A 14,207-nucleotide genomic window follows, 5' to 3' on the forward strand; every position below is an offset into this window, starting at 1 on the left:
GAGCCAAATATCAACAGTACAACGATTGAAATTTCTTTTGAGAGCCAATTTTTTTAAACTTAAACTATATAGATAGGTACATTGTTATTAACTTAATTAGGGTGCTCCTAAGGCTTAGGAAGAGCCACACTCAAGGGGCCAAAGAGCCGCATGTGGCTCGCGAGCCGCAGTTTGCCAACCCCTGGTCTAGAGCGATCAGGGAAAGAGCCTTCAAAACTAAGTCAGAGATAAACAGATGCTTGGAAAAGAGGGAGCTATTCTTAACCAAAGGGCCATGAACACAGGAAACGGGTCTTCTGTCCCTTTACCAGATATCATACCTCGTAGGTGGTAGCCTCTCTTGGTTGCCTGAATGTGACCTTATTTTGGATTCTTTTTACAAAACACACTATCACCCTCTGTGCCATCTTTTGTCCAAATCCAGATTTCAGAGTCTGGTTTGCTAAAGAAGCCAGGCCATCACTGTGTACCTGACTTACTTAGAAAAGCTCCCGGTTCTCACTTCCGTCGCCCCAGGGCGGAGATGGGTATAACACAAGTCACCCCCCACCTGCCCCCCAGCCCTCGCCCCCACTCCCTGCTCTCCCTTCCCTCGCAGTGAGGACCGGCAAGTGTGGTGACAAGAGCCACAGGCCGGCCGCGGAGACTCCCGTCCTCTTTCATGCGGCCACTGCCTCCTCATCGAAATCCAGCTAAAAGGGCACTCTAAGCACACAGCCCAGCAGGATTCCAGGAAAATATAATGCAAGGTGTGAAATTTTAAAGGTCTAGTAGCCACACCAAAAAAGGTAAAAGAAACCAGTGACATTAATTTTACTCTATTCTATGTAACCCAGTAGATCCAAAATACTACCATTTCAACATGTGATCAATATTTTGATATGAAAGAATTTCATTCGTGGTTTTTTCCTCGCAGCGTGTCTGGAATCTGGTGTGGATTTCACCCTTCTAGCACATCTCAATTCAGATGCTACGCTTTCATTGAAAACATTTTATCTATATTTAGACTTCATAAAATTTACAGTCAAAAAGCAGAGTCACATACTTGCTCCAAACACACCCAGAAGTTTTCCAAATAACTGAATTATCAGCTTTAAACTTATGAAAATAAAATAAACGGAGTCTCTCTCATTTCACTAACCACACTCCAGTGCTCCGTCCGCCCATGTGGCCAGGGCAGCACAGCCACCGTGCGGATGTGGAACACTGGCCTCTTCCTTTGAGAGGGTTAGACCCGGAGGACTTTCACTCAAAAATAAACACTGGCATGAGGGGCAGGGGGTGGGAGACAGAGGCTAGGAGGACCCAGGGAGGCAGATACGGAGGGCAAGGGTGGAAGGAAAGAGGGCAGGTGGAAAATCAGGCCAAGGCGAACAGGCCAGCTGACCTCAGACCAGCTGCAGGCCCCCTCCACCTCTTTCCCTGGCTCAGGAAGGAGCGCTCCCCAGATCTCCCTGCCCTGGCCATGCCTCTGGGCCATGGCCTGGGGTCCAGGTGCTCAGCAGTGACTCCAGCGGGGGGGGGGGGGCGTCCCAGTGCCTTGTGGGGAAGCTCTGGCTGTGGACACAAGGGCACCGGCTAATTGCCAGGGACCTGATGCTGTGGGACCCTGACCCAGGGCTCACTGCAGCCTGTCCAACCCCCATCTCCTCGGTCCGACATTCCTGCACCTGACAAGGTAATCTCCACTCCAGCCCCCAGGGGACCAGCACCTCTTGAATTGTTAGTGGTGCCTCTGTTAGAACAAGTCCCCTTCTTCCTTCGAGGTGGGGGGGAGAAGTCTTGGGACCCACTTAGGAGAGGAAACCAGACCTCTGGGGCTGCCTGCGGGGAAACGGGTGTCACCTGTGCCGTGGGCACTGTTCTGGCATCACCATCCATGTCCACACTGGAAACGGCCTGGCAGGTATGCATGGCCCAGGGTGGGGGCGGGGGGGAGGTGAGGAGGGTCCCATGCCTCACCATGCCCTTTCATCATTGAATGACTGGGCAGAGAGAAGGGCCCAAGTGCTTTGTGGTATGGAATGATTCACCATAACAACTTATTGCAACCAGGTCAGCATATCATTATGACTGCAGGTCACCCAGGGCTTCAGTATTGCCTCTCACTTGTATACCTTTGACTGTTTCAATGCACCTTCACTCCAACAACCCAGGCAAGAGGGAGCAAGGCCCTTATCTTACAGGTGGGAAACGAACCCAGGGCTCTGGCTCTGGGCTAAGCCAAGGCCGCACAGCTCCTGCAGTGCTAGGATCTGCACAGCTTCCACAGCTCCAGTGACATGGAAACACCTTCTTGTAATAGAATTTACTGTGCTGATCTCCATCATGCCGTAACCTCATAAAACCCCACAGGCTAAAGGCACTAAAGCGTCTCTGCCAATGATTTCTGGAAAGTCAACAGCCACCCCCTGCCTCCAATCTGACTGGTAACATTAAACCCTGGCCACTGTTCAGGAAAGTCTGACCAAGGAGTGGCAACTGCAAGTGAGCAAAGCAGTCAGCCCAGCGCCTGGGAGGGTACCCTCGCCTCTTCATGCAGCAGTGCAGGTTCCCAAGGCCACGTTCATTGAACCCTCCCTTTTCCTAAGGCTGAACTGGAGAGAAGGAACACACATCCACAGTATAATCCCATTTGTATAAAATCCCAAACGATGCAAACTATCGTGACAGAAACAGATCAGTGGTTGACTGGGGATGAGGTGGGGAGGACAGGGGGAATGAAGGGATTGCAAAGGGGCAGGGGAAATGGTTGAGGTGAAGGTGTGTTCATTATCTTGATGGTGGTGATGGTTTCTCCACATATGTCAAACCTGTTCAAATTTTACACTTTAAATATGTGCCATTTCTCTTATATCAATGATAACTCAATAAACCTGCAAAAAAAAAAAAAAAAAGGAAAAATACTCCCCCACCCTCAGCCAGATGACACCCTTCTGCCTCCCCCATCCTCAGCCAGATGACACCCGCCCGTCTCCCCCACCCTCAGCCAGATGACACCCGCCCGCCTCCCCCACCCTCAGCCAGATGACACCCGCCCGTTCTGGCAGGTCCATTCAGAGCTTATCCTCCTGGTCCATCTAGAAACTTGGTGGGAGCCCAGGCTGCGTGATCTCTATTCACCTGGCTGGATGTGACCTCTCGATACTCTAAGTCAAAGTCATTATTTCTGCCTGAGTTCACTCATTTCAAATATTAACTTTTAATTACCTGCAAGGAAGACAACAAACACAGGGCCCCTGGGTTCAAGGGCGGACTGAGACCTCTCCAGCAACTCCGTGTCAGTGATGACAGAGTCAGCCGGCTCCTCTGGAAGGAGCAGACTCTTCTGGAGAGGCAGGCGGCATAACCGGTTAGTGCCTCCTGAAGCCAGTTTCCCACGCTACCTAGACATCCAACAACACTCTCAGGCATCTCAGTTCCCCTCCCTCCTAACTACCCAACACACAACTCTCTGAAAATCTTTCCTGATATGGTACATGCTTTCTGCGGAGAGCATGCATGATCAGGAACTTACCGTTCCCTCCTAGTCGCTGCGGGAAATGTGGATTGATCTCCTGTGATACTGTTATACACCAAGAAGTAGCTATTTGGTCCCCAGTTCCTGGCACAGAGTTGCTAAATATCCTCATGATAAGCCCCGAAGCCATACCTCAGTTTACGCTAAGGAGGTGGTGCTTGGATGGGAGGGTGCTGCTTGTCAGAGGGACCAAGCATATGACTAGTGAGCCCCACTCCCGACCCCAGGGAGTTCAGTCACCAATGGCCGGTGATTTAAACCATCATGCCTTCATAATGCAACCTCCATATAAGCCTCACAACCACAGGTCAGAGAGCTTCCAATCCAGGCAGGTGCTGGGAGGGTGGTGCACCCAGGAGGGCACAGACTCTGAATTCCTTCTCCATGCCTCGATCTATATTCCCCTTTATCTGGCTATTCATCTGTGTCCCTTATGAATTATAAGTAAATGTGAGCTATTCTAAGTGTTGTGAGCTGTTCTAACTAATGATCAGACTTGGGGAGGGATCATGGGAATCCACAATTTAGAGCAGGTTAGTCAGATTAAGGGATTAAGCAGAAACAACAACAATGAAGAAAAAAAAACACTCGTAGACACAGACATCAGGATGATGACTACCAGAAGGAAAAGGAGTTGGGGCAGGGAGAAAAGGGTAAAGGGGAGATAAATGGTGACGGAAGGAGACTTGACTTGGGGTGGTGAACACACAATACAATATACCGACGGTGTATTACAGAACCTGGGACCTATATAATTTTATTAACCAATGCCACTACAATAAGTTCAATAAAAATAAAATAATAAAACTATGTGCATATGTGGAAACTTTAGAAAGAAAAGAAATACAGGTGACAACCTGGGACTTGGGATTGGTGTCTGAAGTGGCGAGAGTCTTGTGGAATTGAGCCCTTGCTTTTGTGGCGTCTGCACTAACCTCGGGCAGTCAGTACCAGAATTGAGTGAAATTGTAAAACATCCCAGTGGGTGTCCATCAGGAACTGGAGAATTGCTTGGTGTCGTAAACCCCGCACATTTGGTGTCAGAAGGGTTATGAATAAAGGAAAAGGCATTTCCTTTCATCTCGCATCTATCATTCAAAGTAGTTTCCAACAGACTTTCTCATACCTTCTTATTCAAAAGCAAAGATTTAATGAACACTACTGTTTGCTGAGCACAGACTGCATGATGGGGATGCAGCCATGATTTAGACAGAGTCCCCATATTCAATGACAACTGGTATCACAATCTCACTTGGGGAGACAGACAGAAACCACTAATCAAAAAGAAGAGTAGAAGAATCCAACTGATAGGAGAACCAAGATGGCGGCATAGGTTAACGCCGGAGATTGCTGCCTTGAACAACCAAATCAAAACACACCTAAAAGACAGAACGGACATCATCCAGAACCACAGGAAGGCTGGCTGAGTGGAAATTCTACAACTAGGAGGAAAGAGAATATCATACCCAGACTCAGAGGAGGCGCAGTGCTGAAGTGAAATACTCAGGTACGGAGTGCGCGCAGAGCGGGCTGGCGGCGGAGGGTGCAGTTGGTGCTTTCAATCGGGAGGGAGTCTCAGATTCTGAGCTCCAGATCCGGGCGAGTCTCTAGGGACCCAGACTCAAACGGGAGAAGCGGGACTGTCTGGCTTCAGTAGGAACTCAAAGGTAGCTTTCTCTCCGAGGTTTGCAGCGGTTGCTGGGACTCTGTGAGGCAGAGCCCCTAGGGACGGAACTGAGAGCCACTATAACTGCTCTCTCCGGCCCACCTGTTGATCCCGAGCCTGAGCGACCCACCCGCCCCGCCCAAGCCCTGCGCAGAGCCATTTGCCAGATAGCCTCAGGCAAAGGCTAGATTAGCACCTCCCTAGAGGACAAGTTTTCCCACTGCAGACACAGCTGATTCTCACAGCCAGCTGGCCTGGAGGTCAAATCCCCCTAGTATTAACTACAACAATCAAGGCTTAACTACAGGAGGACTGCACACAAAGACCACTAGGGGGTGCACCAAGAAAGCATAAAAAACGTGGAGACAAAGAAATAGGACAAAACTGTCAATGGAGGATATTCAGTTCAGAACCACACTTTTAAGGTCTCTCAAGAACTGTCTAGAAGCCGCTGATAAACTTAATGAGATCCTCAACAAATCTAATGAGACCCTCGATGTTATGATAAAGAACCAACTAGAAATTAAACATACACGGACTGAAATAACGAATATTATACAGACTCCCAACAGCAGACCAGAGGACCGCAAGAATCAAGGCAAAGATTTGAAATGCGAAGAAGCTAAAAACACCCAACCGGAAAAGCAAAATGAAAAAAGAATCCGAAAATACGAAGATAGTGTAAGGAGCCTCTGGGACAGCTTTAAGCGTACCAACATCAGAATTATAGGGGTGCCAGAAGATGAGAGAGAGCAAGATATTGAAAACCTATTTGAAGAAATAATGACAGAAAACTTCCCCTACCTGGTGAAAGAAATAGACTTACAAGTCCAGGAACCACCAAGAACCCCAAACAAAAGGAATCCAAAGAGGACCACACCAAGACACATCATAATTAAAATGCCAAGAGCAAAAGACAAAGAGAGACTCTTAAGAGCAGCAAGAGAAAGAAACTCAGTTACCTACAAGGGAGTACCCATACGACTGTCAGCTGATTTCTCAACAGAAACTTTGCAGGCCAGAAGGGAATGGCAAGAAATATTCAAAGTGATAAATACCAAGAACCTACAACCAAGATTTCTTTATCCAGCAAAGCTATCATTCAGAACTGAAGGTCAGATAAAGAGCTTCACAGATAAGGAAAAGCTAAAGGAGTTCATCACCACCAAACCAGTATTATATGAAAAGCTGAAAGGTATCCTTTAAGAAGAAGAGGAAGAAGAAGAAAAAGGTAAAGCTACAAATTATGAACAACAAACATGCATCTATCAACAAGTGAATCTAAGAATCAAGTGAATAAATAATCTGGTGATCATAATAGAATCAGGGACATAGAAAGGGAATGGACTGACTATTCTTGGGGGGGAAAGGGGTGTGGGGGGTGCGGGAAGAGACTGGACAAAAATCGTGCACCTATGGATGAGGACAGTGGGTGGGGAGTGAGGGCGGATGGTGGGGCGGGAACTGGGAGGAGGGGAGTTATGGGGGGGAAAAAGAGGAACAAATGTAATAATCTGAACAATAAAGATTTAATTAAGAAAAGAAAAAAAAAAGAAGAGTAGTATGAAGAGGCTACTAGGTGCCCATCAACAGAAGAATGGCTAAGCAAACTGTATATCCATAAAACGGAATACTATTCAGCAAGAAGTTGCAAATTATTGATACACACAAAAACATGAATCAATCTCAGAAAATTATGCTGGGTGAGAGAAGTCAGACACAAAAGAGTACATTTTGTGTTATTCCCATTATATGCAGTTCAAAACAAGTGACACTAATCTGTGGTGATAGACGTTGGAGCCAGTGGCCCTCTGAGGAAGGCGGGGAACCAGCTGGGGAAAAGGAAATGTTCTGTATCTACATGGTGGTTACACATTTGTCCAAACCCATCTAATTATGCACTTCAAATCTGTGCATTTTACTGTAAGTAATTATTCTTTGATTAAAAAATATGCTAATAAATCACAGTGGAGAAAGCCACTTTTCTGAGTCTAATCAGGAAAGACTTCATAGTGACATTTGAGCAGGACCTTGATGGAGGAATAGGATGTTTTCTGTTTGGAACTAAAACCAAAGGCAAAAATGTGGAGGTCTGAGAGTCCAAGGGGCATGGTAAGCAGAGCCCACAGGGACGTGTTTTGAGAATGTGTGGGAAGGGAGAATAGAGGATGGTGGGAGGCAAGAAAAAGTGGTTGGGATCAGATTGTGAAAGACTTTGAATGACACACACTTTCTAATAAAGACAAAAAAATCAGAAAGTGCCTAGTTATGGTTTTATCTGATTACATAAATAATGTATACTCATTGAAAAAAATAAAAATAACTATGTATAAAGCAAAAAGCAAAACATTCCCCTTCGGCGCTTGGGCAATGCTCCCACCAGTGAGTCACATCGCCAGGGCTTACATTTGTAATTACATAGACTAATAGGATACATATCATATGCTCTATAATGGCTAGGACCATAGTTTCACTTTTGTATTCTCAACATCTAGCACAACATCTGGTATGACGTTGAGTGTAATAAGATTCTGTATTAATTGCTAATAAATACATTTTCAATGAACATGTACGCTTTTGTAATTCTTTCCTTTTACCTTGTTTTTATTTTATTTAATGAAATGTAATTTTGTATACCAATTTGGGGTTTGTAATTTGAATATCTGTTTTATCGTTTTTGTAATAATGCATTTTTATTGTGTTTTACAAAAGTATTGATCTGTGATGGATTAGGAGAAAAATTTTTAAATAGCTCTTCACTTCAGATAGTTTGAGAAGCAAACTAGTTCTAGAGGACCAATCAATTTCAATTTCTAATTCTTTGCTGCTTGTGTAGAAAAACATGATTGATTTTTGTATGTTGATATTGAATCCTATGACTATACGAAGTTCAATAATTAGTTCTAGTCACCTCTTTGTAGCTTCCTTAGGATTTTCAACACTGACAATTATACCATCTGAAAATAAATTTATTTATTTCTTTCCAATCTGTATGACTTATTTCTTTCCTTGTCTTTTTGCACTGGCTAGGACAGTGATGGCGAACACATGACACGCGTGTCAGAGGTGACACACGAACTCATTTTTTTGGTTGATTTTTCTTTGTTAAATGGCATTTAAATATATAAAATAATATCAAAAATATAAGTCTTTGTTTTACTATGGTTGCAAATATCAAAAAATTTCTATATGTACACGGCACCAGAGTTAAGTTAGGGTTTTTCAAAATGCTGACACGCTGAGCTCAAAAGGTTCGCCATCAGTGGGCTAGAACCTCCAGCACAATGTTGAATAAAAGTGGGAAGAGTGGACATCCTTGCCTTGTTTCCAAACTTAGTGAAGAAGACATTCACTCTTTTATCGTTTTAAGTATGGCATTAGCTGTACGTTTTACATAGATGTCCCCTTTTCAGGTTAGAGAAATTCTTTTTGATTATATTCCCAGTTTGCTGAGAATTGTTTTGAAAATAAAAAATGGGTGTAAGATTTTGTTTAAAACTTTTCTGCATCTATTGATGTGATCCTGTTTGTTTTAGTCTGTTATTATGGTGAACTGAATGATATTTGTATGTTAAAACAACCTTGTATTTTGGGGATAAACTCCATTTGGTCATATGTACTATACCTTTTATATATTACTGGATTCAATTTGCTAAAACATTGTTGATGACTTTTGTATGTATATTAGTGATAGATATTTGTCCATTTCATCTAAGTGTTTGATTTATTAGCTTTAATTTTTTTATAGTATTCCCTTTTTATTTAATAACTAGAAGCCCGTTGCACGAAGATTCGTGCAATAGGCCTTCCTTCCCCTGGCTGCTGGCACTGGTTTTCCTCCGGCACCTGGGACCCAGGCCTTTGGTCCGGCTGCAGTGGAGAAGCCAAGCCTCGAGGCTAAGCTTCTCCCCTCGGGCCGCAGTAAGCCAAACCTCTTCAGTCTTCAGTCTTCACTCTGTGCCTGTGTATGCAAATTAACCGCCATCTTTGTTGAGTTAATTTGCATAGTCACTCTGATTGGCTGGTGGGCGTAGCAGAGTGACACAATTTGCATGTTTCTCTTTTATTAGTGTAGATATAAGATCTGTGGTGATGTCTCTTCCCACTCCTGATATCTCTGATTTGTGCCTTCTTTTCCCCTTATCAATCTGGCCAGAGTTTTACCAAATATATTGATTTTTCTCAAAGAACCAGATTTTTGTTTTATTGATTTTGATTTCTTATGCTGTTTTTCTGCTTTCTATCTGATTTTTGCTATATTCTCCATTACTTCCTTTCTTCTACTTATTTTAGCTGTTGCCTGCTCCTCTTTTTTAAAAATTTTTATTTATTTATTTATTTATTTATTTATTTATTTATTTATTTATTACCTGCTCCTCTTTTTCTGGTTTCTTAAGTAGAAGCTTAAGTCATTGATTTTAAACATTTTTACTTACCTAATAAGCACTTAATGCTCAAAATGTCCCACTCTATTCCTTCCTTAGGCACTTTGCTTTGACAAGTATTTTCACTCTCTCCTGCATCATCAATTATTCCCTTTCCACTGAGTCATTCCTATCTTCATACAAACATGCTGTTATACTGTTATAGTACAGGAAAGAAAAAAAGAAAGAAAGAAAGGAAGGAAGGAAGGAAGGAAGGAAGAAAGAAAGAAAGAAAGAAAGAAAGAAAGAAAGAAAGAAAGAAAGAAAGAAAGAAAGAAAGAAAGAGGGAGGGAGGGAGGGAGGAAGGAAGGAAGGAAGAAGAAAAGGAAAGGAAAGGAAAGGAAAGGAAAGGAAAGGAAAGGAAAGGAAAGGAAAGGAAAGGAAAGGAAAGGAAAGGAAAAAAAGAAAGAAAGAAAGAAAGAAAGAAAGAAAGAAAGAAAGAAAGAAAGAAAGAAAGAAAGAAAAGGAAAAACACCCTCTCTTGCCCCCACATCCTCCTCAGGCTATCATACCTCTACTATAATTATATAGTTATCTGTACTGTATATACTGTGCCTACTTCCTTATCTCCCACTCTCTATAATCCACTCCATTTAGCTATTTGTCCCCACATTGAAATTGCTTTTATCAATGTCACCCAGCAAATCCATATCTTCATATGGAACCACCAATTCTTACTCCTCACTTTATTCATTATTTAGCATCATTTCACATACTTTCCCCTGGCTCTCAGGCCACCAAACTTTCCTGGTTTTCCTTCTTTTCTCAGTGACAAGTCCACCTCCCCTTTCCACCCTCTCAATTGGAGCAGCCAGAGTTGTCCTCAGTTCCCACCTTTCCTCTTGATCTACATCCATTACCCAGGTGCCCGTCATCCACTCCTAAATTTTAAGTACCATCTTATGTATTGGAGCTCTTCTATATTATTTCAAAATTTGTAGTGCATTTTGTAGCTGCCTTAAAGTAATACTTATGTGTTTTAATCTGGGCAGTTAGATTAAATGTTCCACAAGGACAGAGATCTCTACCACCTGTTATTTTCTTTGTCATCCTTTGTCTGTGCATGGTAAGCCCTGGTTAAAACTGTAAACTCCATCTCTGACTGTGCTCAAACACTGAAAACATGGTTTTACTTCTGGCAGAAGAAGCAGGGTTTACAGTCGTCCACACTTAAGCAACAAGTACCACCTGCACGTTACTGAGCCTTGAAGCCAGGACCTGCTCAGGGCTCATAGTCTATTATGGTCACCTTACTAGTAGACTGCATGCCTCGTTTATTTGGCCCGTGTTAGCCTTTGAGTTTGACATGCTGGCCTTACAGTGTGTCAACCCCCCAATTCTTTTACTGAGACGGAGACCATAAGCCAGTTGAGCTGTTCCTTCTACTTAGCATTTTCAATGAGGTGAAGGTAGATATACACTTCTTTCCTTTGGAGGTTTCTCATGTGTTGGGGCTGGTCACAGGGAAATTCCTGTCCCAACTAAATACCAGAAATAGCAATTAAACTAGAGCCACAATTTCAGTGTGGAAAGGCCGACAAAATTGTACACAAATCTGGTCTGTTACCTGAGGAATGCACACCCCCCGTGCCCCCTGGCTTACAAGTTAGGAGCAAAGAGCCCTTGGTCCCTGGGGCTATTTCATCTAATAACACAGTCAACATAAACGTGGAGCCTCATTTCAAACCAGAGTGAACAGGCACCACATGGTTTTCTGTTGCAGCACAAAAATCTCTGTGCAGCCTTTCTGATGGCAAAGGCCAAGCTCGATCTCTTAGCTGCACTGTCTCCTCACCAAGGGGAAGGGGAAAAGGATTCTATAGGCTGCTCAGGGTCACTGGGTAGAAACTAAACTGCACTCTCCTTGTCAATCAACTCCCATCTTTAGCCACAATTACATGGTATTTTATAAATTCACTATTTTACAATTATAGTTTTCAAGGTGAGGTTCCAAAACCTTGGAGGACTCTCCTCCACATCTCAAGGAACTTCTATGCACCAAACTGCTTCTGGACACACAGAAATGAAATAGGTCTTATGATTTTAAACCAGATAACAAAGACTTATCTTTCAAAAAAATGTCTCAGAGCTGACAGTCATAAACAACAGAATGTACAGCCAAGTTTTATAAAGGACAAAAACTGTAATAACAGATACCAAAGGATACATCATTCCAAAAAAAAGGGGGACACATGGAAAATGAATAGTGCCAAACAATCTTTTTATTGTTCACTGAAAAATACAGGTCTGGAAAGAGTGTACTGCATTGTGTGCTGACTGCAAGGTCTGATATTGCAAGTATATATAACAGTATAACATATTAAATGATGCCTATTGTACATAGAGATAATACCCACCTCTCTAAACACTAATATTTAATACAATGAAGTAAAAAGCCTTTTATAAAATGAGAAATGTAAACATTGCAATAAACAAAGTGCTCTAAGCAAAGCACTTTAAAATTGTTTTGTTGTGACATGTACTCTGTCTACCTGGAGTCAGGAATGGTGGGGACCAGGAAAAACACAGCTAACAAAAAACTAGAACTCTCAAGAAGTGCTTGAGAGTGCTATCAACTCTGTGGATAAGAACACCTAGCATTTATGAATGAATATGACACTCTCAGCAAACACGTAAATGTGCTTGAGAATAGAGATACTAACGTTGAGAACAAAAGCTATTTTCTATGCAGTCTGCAGATATCACCATTTATTCCTTTCAGCAATGTTTTCATTACGATACACTAAAAGAGGCTATCCTGCCAGACAGGCAGGCCAGGATTGAGGTAACAGAACTTCTCCAGTTACTACGACTAATTTAAATGAATTAAAAATAAGTACAAATGTATAGAGAGTAACAAAATCAATCTCTATTATTCACGTGGCAACATATTCAAGAGCGGCGACACGAGTCAAGGTCCACTACATGTCCCTCCAAACTGAGGAAGCTCTGTGTGGAGAGCATTCGACATCAACACCACCTCCCTCTCTCCAAATACTATCAGGGTTCAAAAAGCTCATTATAGATAACAATTTTTTAAAAATTGCATCTCAATATATATACAGTAACAGAGGAAGACCATACACTCCCTCTGGGCTTTCTTGGCATTAGGCAAAGCAAGGCTCTGAGGCTATTTGCAACAACAGTGCTGAAGCTAATTATGACAATGCTCACATTCTACGAGAAATCGCGATTACAAGTTCCTTTATTCATAGGTAATCAAGGACTATTAAGTAACTTCCTGAACTAAGACAACAGTCTCACCATCAAAGAAAATTTTCTTCTCACCTGAGAAGTTTTTATAAGTGAGATTTTACAATATCTCAGCTTCCTTATTTAATATGAAACTATCAATGCACAGAGGACATCCTCAGAGGTCAAGTACGAATAATATTAACATTCTCAGATTTTTCTACACTTTACGGGCCAGCAAATACTTTATCAGCCAACCATTTAAGAGATTTTAAGTCAACAGCAATAACCAACTATGTATTTTTCTTATTGTGTTCATCAAAAAATACCATGTTCCAATAGGAATAAAGCTCAATTCAGTGGGAATCTTGTTCCCCTCAATTCTGCACAGTAAATTTCACTGTTTGGTCTCTACATCTCTTGCTTTTCCTATGACTCTTCTAGCCTAACGGAAATCTCGTATTAAGGTGAAAAATTGCAAACTCCAGCAGAACCATTGGTCTTAGGACTGAAGTAGACTTTAGGAGAATAACTGTAATTGTTTAGGGGACTAAGCAATTGCTGTTTCAGGCAAGACTGTAGCCTTGCTAGAAATACAACTGTTCTTGAGTCCCTAGACTGAGAAATTCTAGTAATTTAAACACAGGAGGGAATTTCATTGCAAAAGGTCTAGTTCAACGGTAAGGTTCTGCTTCCCAGAATGATGGTGAGGGGCAGCCCAAAATACTGGCCACATTTCCATTTCGCACATGCTCATGACTCTTTCCCCATTACAGCTGATCCAGTTCTTCCATACGTCCTACCACTGGTAGCCCCGCCACTGCTGCTCCTGTTTCATTTGGATGGTCTGCTGCACATATGGGATTCGCTGAGGTTATCACTTTAATGTGCAGGAAATCTCCATTTCACACCATAAGCTTCCTAAAAGCCACCAACTGGAAACCATTTCAAGTGAGTAAAGGCACAATTCATGGCATTTTCTCTTTGTAAAGGAAATCAAAAGTGTTGTTTTGAAGCCGAACAAACACCTTGGGTATTCCTATAAATGGAGTTATGTATCTGCTACCAACACTCAGAGACATTTAGTAGATCTATAGAATAGACAGATTATGTAAAAACATGAATTTGGCAGTTGAAAACTTATTTCCAATTTTCCACTACACCATTCGGGGCAAGTGCTGGTTAGTTCCACAGGAGCGAATCATGTCCACACCACCCTCTTGGTTCGTTTTCCTCATACACTTCCTCCAGTTCCAGCGAACCTGGCGCAGGGACATCACTCAGCAGCTGCCACGCTGCTCAGAGGCAGACAATGGGATTCACCTCAGCCAGCCCAGCAACTAGCAGTCCGCTGTGCTGCGGGCCCGGGAAAAGCCTTACTCTCAGAAAAGACTCACAGAATTGC

The 14,207-nt window shown here is 42.8% G+C and overlaps 1 protein-coding gene across 1 annotated transcript in view; it reads right to left on the reverse strand.

The window, feature by feature from the left end:
• APH1B (aph-1 homolog B, gamma-secretase subunit) overlaps window positions 1-14,207 on the reverse strand; it is a gene marked incomplete at its 5' end in the record, with an annotated part of 60,384 nt that overhangs the window by 17,792 nt on the left and 28,385 nt on the right. The gene's annotated exons all lie outside the window — the stretch shown is intronic.

Source organism: Myotis nattereri (genome assembly GCF_964212035.1).
Source record: "Myotis nattereri genome assembly, chromosome: 1".
Classification (NCBI taxonomy): Eukaryota; Metazoa; Chordata; class Mammalia; order Chiroptera; family Vespertilionidae; genus Myotis; species Myotis nattereri.